Source organism: Euwallacea similis, unplaced genomic scaffold, assembly GCF_039881205.1.
Source record: "Euwallacea similis isolate ESF13 unplaced genomic scaffold, ESF131.1 scaffold_57, whole genome shotgun sequence".
Lineage (NCBI taxonomy): Eukaryota > Metazoa > Arthropoda > Insecta > Coleoptera > Curculionidae > Euwallacea > Euwallacea similis.
Window position 1 is genome coordinate 244,355 of NW_027098682.1, and position 13,668 is coordinate 258,022.

At 37.7% G+C, this 13,668-nt stretch overlaps 1 long non-coding RNA gene and 1 pseudogene across 2 annotated transcripts; both read left to right on the forward strand.

Annotated features, from left to right (window-relative positions):
- Nucleotides 1-53: 53 nt before the first annotated feature.
- Nucleotides 54-6,395, forward strand: LOC136419018 (laminin subunit gamma-1-like; annotated as a pseudogene).
- Nucleotides 6,396-6,699: 304 nt separating this feature from the next.
- LOC136419021 (uncharacterized) lies at nucleotides 6,700-10,068 on the forward strand. 2 transcript variants are annotated; one of them, XR_010753044.1, is made up of 5 exons: nucleotides 6,700-6,747; nucleotides 6,798-6,898; nucleotides 6,949-7,145; nucleotides 7,199-7,414; nucleotides 7,463-10,068. It is a non-coding gene; the product is annotated as an uncharacterized lncRNA (long non-coding RNA). The 2 variants fall into 2 exon arrangements; XR_010753043.1 differs by lacking the exon at nucleotides 6,700-6,747 and having other exon boundaries at nucleotides 6,755-6,898; nucleotides 7,463-10,067.
- The last annotated feature ends 3,600 nt before the right edge of the window (nucleotides 10,069-13,668 follow it).

Here is a 13,668-nt window from a genome sequence, read left to right on the forward strand (position 1 = left end):
GAATTCATGATTTTTCCCATCAGTTCTAAACTTTTTTAAATCTCTTTAGCACCATGCATTTAACACTGCTTGGTATTTATAGCTTATTTTCCTCAAAATCCATTCAAACTTCTACTGCTAAAGCATCTACTGCTAGTTTGGGAAAATTCCAACACAAACTTCCCAAAGAAAAAGAAACTAAAAGTGTGGCTGCCATCACCTGCCATACCTCTAAGAAGTAAAAGCTGGGAAGCAGCGTCGCACGGAAAAAACCACCACCTCCTCCTCGAAGTAATACCTAATGGTGGTCCCCGAGGGGGGGAACAACGGAGAAGAGAGGACAGGGGGTTTAGTCGGTCGGCGTTCCCTGGATTGGGATGTCAACCCGACATAAAGTGGGCAAATTAGATCGCCTCGTGCGAGGCCCATGATGTCTGCTTACAGATTCTCCTTAACCTCTATAAAAAAAAAGAAGCGGAAACCATCTCCAATGACTGGCGCCTTGGAAATATGAGAGAACCTCGATATTGTTGACGCGATACTAAATAAAAAACCAATGCTGAGCATTGAAAAAATCTTCAACCAGCTCCAAAGCAGCTAAATTGATTTCAATGAAAGTGCCCAGGTAAGAGGAAAGGGGACAATAAGGGTAAAAGTAAAAATAACCAAAAGGAACTAAAGGGATGAGAGCAGGCGGGAAGAGAGGTGGACACAGGAAGAGACGCTAGATAAGTGTTTGATGACATTTATTAGGGAAGATGGAGTATTTAAGAGTGATCCCAACCTAAATTCTGCTGTCTGGGCACTGTTAAATAAACCAATATACCCACTCCAGGTAGTGGCTTTGCAGCCATATAAGTTCTCTTGTTGGGCGACCAATTGAGTATGTAATGGTCCTCATTGGTCAGTTCACCTTGACCCTGTGGGCAAATCCATCAAAATTAAAAATCTTTACAGGTTTAAAACGAACTTTCCTCCATCTTGTGAGCAGATTCTTTAACCGCTTTTTTTTCCCCGACTGCATTCACAGGAAAAGGCGTTTCGATTCTTTACTGTGGGATCGTCCGATTTCATTTTCACCAATTTATTACATCGGTCTTTGATATGCAGATAAAACGATTTGCAAGAAATGCAATTCTTATGTAGATTTCTTAATTTCGGTTTTTTATTAGTGTTTGGTAGAAACGTAATTGTGGCAGTTTAAGCAGTAATTCTTTTTAGTGCGCAATGATGCTACATGGGAATTTAAGGAGTAGCCTGAAAACGGGATCCATATAGGAATGAAGTAAACTGATTGAAACTTTAGGCCCACTGTTGTAGATCGAGTTTTAGTGAGCATTCAATCTTAGAATAGAAGCCAGGCCAAAGACAGAATTTTCACTTCTTGCATTCCAAACTTCTCATTGACCTCCCACAAGTTAAAAGGTATAATAAAAGGAAAAAAAGTAATTCTGTCTTACACCGTATGTAGGAAACATCCTATGTAAGTGTAAACCCTCACAAGACACGCTCTTCATTAACGAAATGTTATACAAATGTTCTAAAGTAGGTATACCTACATATAACAATTTTAGAAATACAAATACCTACTTGATAAATTCCATACCTTTTTAACGCCCGTAATTTCCACGAGGGTTACTCAAAAACTGAATCTCATCGGAAAATTTCAGAATAAACGTTTAAATTTTAACTCCGAGAACTCAGGAGTTTACGTTTCATTATCCTCAAATTTTCGGGATAACTGTGCGGAATATCGGGGTCCCGGAATTATGTTCCCAAACTGTAATTCAGAAATAGTTTCTGGTAAATAGTAGACGTAAAAATATACAAAAAAATCTTAACTCTGCAGACCACCCATAATGTATCTAATCATGGACCACTTGTAGTTTCCATCGATTACTAATGGAAAGATAATTTAATCAGCTCAATTAGAGTTATTCTTGTTGTACCGTGACAAATCCGAGGCAAAATAAAAAACTTCCATGCTTTAGATAACCACCATCCACATAAATATAAAGTTTTATTCGAACTTTGGATTCAACGTCACCTTAACCAGGTACGAGATGTGCCGTACACCTCAGTTAAGAATCAATTTACCGAGGAATCGATAAAGAGAAGATGCCCATTTACCTCGATATTTGCATCTGAATAATACATGTTAAAACAGACTCCAACGAGACCATTTTATCGCATATGGAATTTCAATATTAGAATAAGAGAGGTGAATAAAATTATGCCATCATACGTACATAGGAGAACAAGATATTTGCTTTTATTTGAACTAGAAACGATGGCTTCGTTAAATATCTGTTATTAAATGTTGTTCCCTTTAAACAACCATGCTTTTTTTGATTAATTACTATTAGTCAGCGACTCGATAAATTATCTGCTAAGCCACTTGTTTACACGCGAAGCCTGATTGCTTGTAATTACTCAAATTCCAGGTGATAATTATGACATAAAGGCATTTATTTTATTACAGAATGCAACTGTAAGGATTATTCTACGAGGTGCATGTGCGATATAAAGCTCTACAAAATCACCAGAATTGCGAGAGATGTAGACCAAACAATTACATGAGGGATGATGGTTATTGCACTGCATGTAACTGCGATGAACTTTGATCTTTATTTCAAAAATGTAATTCTGAAGGCAAATGTCAATGCAAAATTGGGGTGACTGGGGAGAAGTGCAATAGGTAAGTGTAACCTTTTAAGTTCGTACTCAGAGTTTAAAATATTATCTCATATCTGATATTTTGTAATAAGGACTCACACGCTCACGTTTAAATAAGTTTTTGAACATTTCCGTGAATGAGTTATTTGATCAACTTATGATGGAATAAGATATTCTCTGATGAATCTTTGCTTAATTTCCTAGAATTTCAGACTTTCGAAGCCAGAATTACTCGCTTAAAACCAGTGATGTAATAAACTGTGTGATTGAGACGTATTTCTATTTTATTAGGCAATCTTCAAAGTCCTTTTTTAGTTAGTTCAGGTTAGTTCAGGTTAGTTGCAGTTTCCTTCAAATTGACGAAATATGTTTTATAATGATTTCGGATTTCCTGGATAGTGGATTCAGATCATTCATACTGGTATTGTTGTAAAAAGAATTTGGGGTTTTGATAAAGGTCCTTGACTCTTCGAGTCAGTGAAAAAGTGTCACTTGGGGGGTTTGAGACAGAAATTTATCTTCGAGTCATGTTAATTGTAAACCGGTCTATCTCCAAAACGGTTATTTCTATAGACATTTTCCAAGAGTACTCTTTTTCAATGGAAGTAGATGTACCATAAGCCTATTAATAGAAAGTGGCATACAGTGTAGTACAAAAAGGTTAGGGCCAATTAAAATGTGATGGAACCCTGTATGTGGCACCCTGTATGTGGCATCTTCTATCAATAGCAAAAAAAGGCAATATTTGGATTTTGTGTCATTGAACGAAGTTACGTCTTAATTCAATTATTGCCTATAAGTTGTAGTTAGTGTGAAATCAATACACTCGGATTTTTCTCCAATAATTAGCTTCGGTAGGTGCGTGGATCGTAAATTAACGGTTACCTATACCGAGGTTTATTATCTTAAGACTGGCGCCATACGTGTTCAAAATGTAAGCCCATATATGGGCGTGCCGAAATCGCCTTATAATCTGTGGGATTTTTTTTCAACTTTACTTCCTTATCCGATATTTTAAAATATCGAAACTCCCTATAAATAAGATCAAGACGGTGTACTTTATTCCATAAAAAAATAAATCACTGGTGAGTAGCTCAAGCGTTAACTTTAACAAATTGAAAAAAAAAATCCTACAAAACGCATTTCACATAATTAATATTAAGAAGTACTCTGAACTCACTCTCAGAGGATTCATAATAATTGAGCTCGTTAAGAGTTCATTAATACAAAGTAAATTGCAACCTGGCGATTAGCAATTGCCTCTACCTAAGATGGCCGCCCCATAAGACTAGTAGGTACGTGTTATGACCTTTAATGTCAATAATTATCCAGCTTGAAACAGCTTTGCCACGTGTCTTTCGATTTACAGGAAACTAGTACGAGCACATTCTATTGTATTAAATCTAAATTGACGAGATATCGACTAATTTAAGAAAATAGAACAATGTTTCCTTTTGCAGATGTGCAGAAAACCATTATGATTTTTCCAAATCCGCATATAAGAGTCGTGGATGTTGGACCGCTAGATCTGCATTCAATACTTCTAGATGCATTTCTGGCACTGGAGTGTGTCAGTATAAGGAAAACGTGGAAGGGAGGCAATATAAGGAAACTGGAGTTTTCAATTTACACAGCGATAACGAATTTGGAGTAACACCTTGTTTTTGTTATGGGCACTCTTCTGAATGCAAATCGGCACCAGGTTAATCAAAACTTACCAGAAAATTTACGCTGTACCTATACATAAAAAAATGAAATCAGAAAAGAGAAAAACTCCATTATCTTCACAAAATCGATAAACGCACAAAGTACAGAAGAAGCTTAGACGAATTTACCACTGTCCGCCACATTCATGACGGCACAACAAAATGCATGACTTGTGATGACGAACCACCTGCCTGCTCTAAAATCCACTAAAGCGCGTCTTTACTTCTTCCTCAGGTTATTTCCGATATCTTATCGATTCCACGTTTGCAAGAGGTCCGGAAAAGTGGAAGTCTGAAGATGAGCAGCATCGTCCTCACCAAATCAAATACGAAGCTATTAGTTAAAGCATTGGCATGCATTCTAATGGGGATGAATCTCTTTATTTGATAACACCCGATAGGTAAATTCTCAATTGACTAATACATAGATTTCCCTTATATTCAATTCATTAGATTCCTTGGAGATCAACGTACAGCCTACAATCAACTACTAGATTTTTTTTAAGACTAGGGGATGGTCGTGCGGTATCCACTGCTACGGATATTATATTAGAAAGTGGGAACTTATCAATAACAAACATCATATTTGGTCAGGGCAACAAGGTTCCTACCGTTGAGGTACCTACCTGCAGTATACTGCGTAGAAAAGAAATGTTGAAGAATATTAATTTTAGACCCCGAACTATAAGTTCAGACTGCACGAGCATCCAGACTATGGATGCCAGTCTCGCCTCACTTCCAGATCATTTATCTCTCTTTTATCAGACTTGGCTACGATCAAAGTTAAGGGCACCTACGCCCCGAAGGGAGTGGGAGTTCTGGATGATTTCAAATTAGAAACTGCTTCCATAGGAGTTGCTGGGAAGGCTGCTTTGTGGATCGAGCTATGCTCATGTTCAGCAGGTATCAAAGAACTGTTAAAAGTTTTCAAAATAGTTAGCTTTTTCTAGGATATGTTGGGCAGTTCTGTAAATCACGTAAGTCTGGACACAGGCGTATTCCAGCCATCGGGGGTCCTTTTATGAACTGCATTCTATGCAACTGTAATAATCATGCAAGTATTTGCGATTCTGAAACTGGAAAGTGCATTCGCCAGTACAATACCAGTGGGGCAAATTGCATATTGTACACACGTGGGTTTTATGGCAACGCTTTGCTTGGCTGGTTAGTAGATCTAGGATGTCCATTATTCATCAGTAAGTGATTTTATTACCATAGGAACTTCCACTGATTGTCAGCCTTGCGGATGTCCAGACGGTGGCGCCTGCATCCAGATAGGAGACAACACTACAACGTGCACAGAGAGCCCTTTAGGGTACTCTGGGTTTAAGTGCGACGTGTGCTCAGTTGGGTTCTATGGGGATCCAACTGGGAAGTTTGGGGTACCCACCATTTGTCAGCAATGTGCACGTAATCAAAACATTGACTTAAATGCCATTGGGAATTGCAATACTACCACCGAGGAGTGTTCGAGGTGTGTCTATAACACTGGAGGATCGAGATGTGAGTCCTGTTTACCTGGCGAGGTAGGCCCTTAAATTACAGAGTTTTCTCTATCCTTAAGGACCTTAAGTAACCCTAAGAATTTATCAGTCGGCACAGAGGTATGGCAAAATGATTATTCTTAATGTCCGTAACATCCACATTCGCCTGCAAATCTGCTACGGAAATTCCCGTATGTCGCACGAAAATCGGATAAGTCCTAAATGGGCATGCTATTATTCAGCCTACTTTTCTGTTTGTGTTATATATATATATATATATATATATATATATATATATGTGTGTGTCAGATTAACTTGAGAAGTATTCTCCATTTTGTATTTTGTATATCGTTTTATTTTTATTTAACAGGAAAAAGATAGAAGAGACAGACAAACCAGTTCACTATTCCACGACCGCTCTTCTTCCCATCAATCTATTCACTGCCCGTTCTTTTTCCCTCCTCTCTTAACTTTCCCAGTTCTGGTCAGTCCTTTAGAACCGTGGGAAAAGTACCTGCTAGGCCCTATTACCAAAGAACCAATAATTTAGTGTCACCCAAATAATTAGCACACATGGCCACTTAAGCGCGCCGTGGCAATAGTGACCTCGTTCGACAGTGCTTTATCTTCAGATGGCCCTGCCAGCCTGCCCTTCATCTTATTGTCTATCCTAATGCTACTTTTACACATCTTAAAGACTAATAAATCTCCGACATATATATATATATATATATATATATATTTAATTCCTAGTTCTTGCTTCTGTTCTAACGTCTGTTGTTTGCGTCTCTTGCTTCTTCTTTCTTATATATTTTGTCTCCTTTTAGGATTCTTCGCAAAATGCTTTAGTCCTCCCTAAAAGACTGACTGAAAAAAGTACCAGTGCAAGAACCACATCGTAGGTAGGTACCAACTGCGACAAGCGCGGTAGTGGCTACTTTAACATTTTTAGCAGTGAAGGCTGCCAAAGCTGCAACTATGACCCTATTGGTTCTTTCAATCGATCATGTGACTTCTACACTGGACAGTGCTACTGCAGACTTGGAGTGACCGGTCATATCTCTATTCTCACAATTTGACGAAAAATAATTGGGAAATTTAAGGTTGCGATATGATCATTGTGAGGTCAGAAAATATGGATTCTCAATCGATGGTTGCAAAGAGTGCAAATGTGACAAAATTGGATCTAGAGACCTGCAATGCGATGCTTCTGCACAGTGTCCTTGTCTGGATAACGTTGAAGGTCGCAAACGTGCCAGATGCAAGGAAAATAAGTATAACAGGCAAAAAGGATGCATAGGTAAGATTGTAATGCTTCTAGAACCTTTTAGGCTTGTATTTTTTTGCATCTAGATTGCCTAGACTGCTATAACCTCGTCTAAGATGCCTACAAGAACCATATAAGCAAACTTGATAGGTTGGACGAAATTCTCAATGAGGTAGAAAATCAGCCCACTTTAATCGATGATGAAGAATTCCTAAATGAACTAGGGAAACTGGAGATTGAGATTGATGAGTTTCACGACCGGGTCAATGCTTCTACTCGGGAGAATGATGTTTTTGAAGCAGGTATGAAGTTAATCTTTCAAAGCTGGTTTTCCCATAATAACCATTTAGGAGGTGCTCAGCATGCTGGAGAGGGAAACAGACGTAGGCCGAACGTTGGAGGAAATGTGTTCACTACTAATGAGAGATCCAAAAAGACAACATGACGAGTGTTTGATTGAGGTAGAAGAGAAACTAATCAAAATAGAGGACAATTTTGAGCTGCAGGCTAAAAAAGGCGTTTGAGGCTGCGTTGGAGAGGTTATGTCTTACCCTGAAGAAATATTCTTGTTGACGCGAGGAACTACTTAAGGTCCTACCCAACAGTAGTGGCTACCTTAATTGGTACCCACGAAAGTAATCCACTTTCGCTGGGGGAATTTTTCTAATCGTCGAAGGACCAGACGGACTACCGTCATTTATTGAAGAAGGATTCAAGGGGTTCTGAAGAGTACACAAACACTGTAACTCCTTACAACACTATTTAATATGTACACTTAAGTTTTACGGCTGATATTGATATTGCTTACTCATTAAGATATACCAGATTGGAAGGTTGGGAAGAAAAGGGGGTGAGATGTGTGGCCGCGTTGTGTCACACTCGACGACTCGGAGAGAGTGCTAAACTCTAGTTGTTGGGAGAATTTCTCTTCTTCCGAGAATTCTCTCTCTAAAGTTTAGTGGTCGTCACCAATTGGTAGAAAAGATACCACCGTAAGTGGTATCGACCAATCATGAGACAAGAACCACCCTCTGCCTCGTGAGAACCTTTTTTCTGGGCGAAATTAGAGCGTACAGATTGGTTTATTGCAGCCTCTTGACTCTTTATTTTCAATGTCTTTGGTTATAAATCAGAAGTGCAATAATCCAACTGTACTGCTCACATTGGTGGAACCGTCGATCGGCACGTAGTGGTAGATCGCGAAATACACGTAAATGCCTTTTACTGCCCCATTGTTAGGGGGCGGCATTGGTCCAATCTACCACTTCAAAGGGACGGCGTTTGATGTTTAGATTTCCCAGCATTCCGGTTTCAACACATTTATTTTTTTTTAATTTGTTGGGATGACGAATCGGAGGAATAAATATGTTGGGGTGTTCCCCAACACAGGGTGTTCCAATTCAATGTGCTATTATTGCTATCTCTTAAACGGGAAGAGTTACAGGGTCGGTTAAATTGGAAGAAATGTGCCAAATTTAATACTCTTCTAAGAACCGAAAACAATGTTGCCGGATGATTTTTAGTTTTTGAGTTGTGAGTGTGAAAAAACTAAAATTAGCTCGAATTTAATTTTCTAAATGAATCGATAACTAAAGGTCTAAGGGAGTAGGATGAAGTATGGAAGCAGAATGGAACAAAATACTAGAAATAACCTACTGGCTGAGGTAAAACTTAATTTCATATTAAAAAAAACATAACATTTTCTTGCTTTATTTAGATAAATGCAAATCCTTCACAATCAAGTTATCAAGTTTCGTCTAATATGAATGTGCCACATACAAGCACCTGGAGAGCATTTAAAGAAAGTGGTTTGAAATGTTATAAAATACACATTTCCCATAAACTACATCCAGGTGACCCTGAGAGAAGAATGTCATTTTGCACTTGGCTCTCAAATAGGGATGATCCTCAAAATTTTTTAAAATACATTATTTGGACCGACGAAAGTACTTTTTCAAATTGTGGTGTGTTCAATAGAAATAATGAACATATTTGGAGTCAAAATAACCCTAGACACTTTAGAGAAGTGAGGCCACAAGTTCGCTTTTGTTTAAATGTATGGGCTGGAATTTGTAAGGATCAGATACTCGGACCTTATTTTTTTAACGGGACCTTAAACGGTGAAACATACCTACAGTTCTTGACAACCCAATTTGAAGATTATGTCGATGCGTTGCCCGTTGCCAATTACAATAGATACTGGTTTCAGCATGACGGTGCCCCTCCACATAATACTAAAGCCGTTTCTAACTATTTAAATCAAAGATTTCCACATAGGTGGATAGGAAATTCGGGGCCGATAAGATGGCCGGCAAGATCCCCTGACCTTTCAGTTTTAGATACTTTTTTGTGGGGCACTTTGAAAAATAGAGTATATGGGAATCGAAATTATAACACAATAGAAGAACTTAGGGAAAACATAATTACACAATTTAGAGCAATCAGAAGAAGAGATATTATTAGGGCTGTCGATAATTTAAATAAACGTGCTCGTTTATGTATACAAGAGGAAGGTAGTCAATTTGAGCACTTGTAATAATATTTAATAATAATTTAGTTTTGTCTCTGCCAGTAGGTTATTTCTAGTATTTTGTTCCATTCTGCTTCCATACTTCATCCTACTCCCTTCATCTAAAAGCACCAAACTCAGCTAAATGTTGATCCAAAGTTTTAAATAATGTTCTACGCGGTTGTTGTCTTTCCGGATATAACTCAAAATACATTTGAACTGTTTTCGTACTGTTCCTATCAAATTTATAATAAAGTCTTAACATATCTCGTTTCTCTTCATTTGTGAAACTCATTTTCATTGGAAATTTGCACACGCTGTAATCTCGTTTGAAAAGTTCTCTCATATCACACGAACAAAAGAAAGTCTTTCGATGAAGTCAAGGCTAACTATGTAAAAATTCTATTTATTTAAATATTTCGGCTTTTAAAAAAGTAAATTATAACAAGTTGTATATCAATGAAATTAGAATGAAACGCGCTATTTTTCTGGTGAAAAATCCAATATGGCGCCCATAAGAAAAAATAAACTTGATGATGATAGCCGAAAGACGAAACGTCGGATGGCATATCTGATTGTGTCATCATGTAGCTGAGAAAAAGTGGCAATGAAAATGTGTTTACGGATTTAACTTTCCTAGTCAAATAACGCTAAAAAAAAATAAAAACGGAATCTCCATTTTTTAGTTTTTCTCGGATATCTCCGGAACTACTCGGAAAATTAAAATTATGAAAATGGTGTTCGATCAAGCGCTAAATTACGCAACTTTGCCCCCATTTAAACTTCTTCGTATCTCCTCTAGTTTCCGAGATCCCAATGGTGAGGGTCGAATTTGAAATACCCTGTATAGTTGTTGGAGTCTTCAAGAAACTACTTACACCAGGTATTATTTTATACGTGGATATCGCCACGAAATATCAGGATGATAACCAAGAAATACACTACTGTCTGATTCAACAAAAACACTGTATTTTAAGATCAGATGATTAGAGCTAGAGTGAATACTGGACACTCAAAAAGAATGGTATTTTGGAGAGAAAAATGAGGAACACCTCTTCACGACTCGACTCCAAAAAATCTACTAGCCAAAAACATTGGAAAAATTAGCAAGGTTTTGGATCAGCCCTCTTTGCACTCCTTAGCCAATCAGAACCCTAATTAAATAGGTTCCCACGGTTTCGGGGGTGTTCTAGTCCCAAGAATTTACAAAAAGAAATCTAAGAGGTTTCTGGAACTTGCATTTTCACACATTGATTCTGGGAATCGCGAGAGCAATTTTAAACACTTACAAGTGGTGAATAGATTACGACATCTTACAAGTGCTCGTGTGTACTTGTACCTGTAAGTTCTCACGGTGAAACCAGAACATCCCTTAAGTTGATCCATTTATAGGTTTAACATGGAATAGGCGTGATGAGTCGAGTGGGTATCCAACACAGTATGTTGCAAATTAGTAGGATAATCCATTAACCACAGATTCCTTGTGCGAAAATAATTAAACTTTCCTTATACGATTTTTTTCCTTTGGCGTTTTATATTCACTGTACAGATAGTTGAAGTTGTTACAAAAATAATTTTGGAACAACATTGGTGTTTCTTGACATACACTGACTTTCAAAAAAACCGCAACACCAAGAAGAACGCATTGTATGTAATTGAAATTTTGATATGATTTTAGACTTGTAAAGAGAAAAAAAATATAAAAATTTCAAGTTCGTATTTTAATGCGATATGAAGTTTTTCTTTACTTTTTTAACTGTGACAATCGTTCTTTTTGCAAATTTTTTTACAGGCGGATAGCGATAAAGGTATTATTGTTAGTACCATATTAAATGTGTGGTAGTGCAAAATGCCTCGTGTACGCCAAAATGCAGTTTATCGGCAGTTAACTCCTTTTGAAAGGGGAAGAATTGTTGGTATGCATGAGGCAGGTTTACCTTTCCGCAAAATTACACGTAGGTTGGATCGAAACGCATCAACAGTGCTAAGAGCTTGGAGAGATTGGTCTAACGAAGGGTCAGTAAATCGTCATCGTGGTAGTGGCCGTCCAAGAATGACGAACCAACGCGAAAACCGGCGACTTCGTTGTTCAGCGACAGGTGCCCTGTTTGAAACAATTCCGTCTCTTGGTGCTAACTGGATAGCCACCCTAAATCGAAGGGTCTCCCTTAGTACGATGTATCGCAGAATTCGAAGTTTTGGACTAAATTCATATCGTCCTATGCGTCGGCTCCATTATCACGAAACCACAGGGTGGCCCGACTGGAGTGGTGTCGTCTGAGAGTGCAATGGGTGGATGAGTGGAGAAGAATCGTGTTCAGTGATGAGAGCCGATTTTGTTTATGGCGATCTCATGGACGGTTACGTGTTAGAAGGCGCAGAGGAGAGCGACTAAATTTGAACTTTTTGGAAAGGCGTCATTCTGGTTTAACACCACGTGTCATGCTTTGGGGTGCCATCCAGTATGGTAGTCGGTCTCCTCTTGTTTTCATTTATGATAGATTAAATGCTCAGAGGTACATTAATAGTGTCTTAGAAACGGTTCTTGCACCATACATGCACGACCATCCTGGAAGCACATTTCAACATGATAATGCGCGACCACATGTAGCCAACGATACTTTGAGGTATTTTGAAGCTGCAAATTTAGATACTTTGCCTTGGCTAGCTCGGTCTCCAGATTGGTCCCCAATGGAGCATGTATGGGATATAATGGGTCGGAGACTTCAACGTTTAGCTCGCCCTCCAGAGACCATAGATGAACTCCGCAAGCAGGTGCAGATTGCCTGGGATACAATACCACAGGAAGATATTGACAATTTAATTTTAAGCATGCCACGTCGCTTACAGGAATGTATTAATTTAAGAGGAGATACCACCCATTATTAAATTATTATAAAATTTTTTCACTTATTCATAATAATTTTCTTTTGATATTTTGATCTTTTTTATCTATTATCCGACCCAACGTCATGCCAGAATTTCAAACGTGTTCTTCTTGGTGTTGCGGTTTTTTTGAAAGTCAGTGTATTTTAATGAAATGTTGCAGTGATACACAGTTCGACAAGGTGCCCTTTTCCTATAATTTGGATAAACAAATTTTAAACCAAAATGGGGAAAATGGGGGGTCATGGATACATTACAGCGCCCTCCCCCCTCCAACTTTTTTGGTGAACGCCAATGGTGAACGTGTTTAATGTTTTAAACTAAATGTTCATTACCCTAGTAAAATTTTAATTTGTCGCTTACTTTAGAAAATAATCCAACATATTGCCCCTCAATACATGGCACCCATTTTTCTTTTACATTGGGAAAGTATCTTTAAATTTTTTCATCATACATGTCTACTAGGTTTTCCAATATAATGCAACGTACATTTTGTATAGAAATAAATGATAGATACACTCCCGATATAAACGAAAAATGGGTACCATGTATTCAAAAGCAACATGCTGGAATATCTTTTAAGTAAACGGTAAATTAAAATCTTACAAGAACAAAAAAATTAAGATAAAGACATTTGCGTGCTTACAAAAAGTAGTAGGGGAAAAACGTGTCAATGACCTCCCATTTTCTCCACTATGGTTTCAAATTTTTTTACTCGAATTATAAAAAAAGTGCACCTCATCGAACTGTGCATCACTGTAAAATTTCATTAAAATATGTCAATAACAGCGAAATTATTAACGAAATTAATTGTTTTAACAACTTCAACACTCTGTATAGTGAGTATAAAACGCCGAAGAAAAAAGTCGCATAAGGAAGTCTAATTAATTTCACTCAAGGAATCTGTTGTTAGCACCTTAGCCTACTAATTTGCAACACTGCGTATATTATAAAGTTATAGCATATTTCTGTCGGTTCGGAAATGTATAATTTTATTAATCGAGTCGGTGTCTTCCGCAATTTAAACGAAGGACACAGAAAATGGTTTGCCAATGAATTATTTTATAGCGCATGATTTTTTTGTATATTTAGCTGCATAATGGAGAAATCGTAAGAAAAATAAATATTTGATTGCGTAAAAATTGCACCCTGTATCTGTAG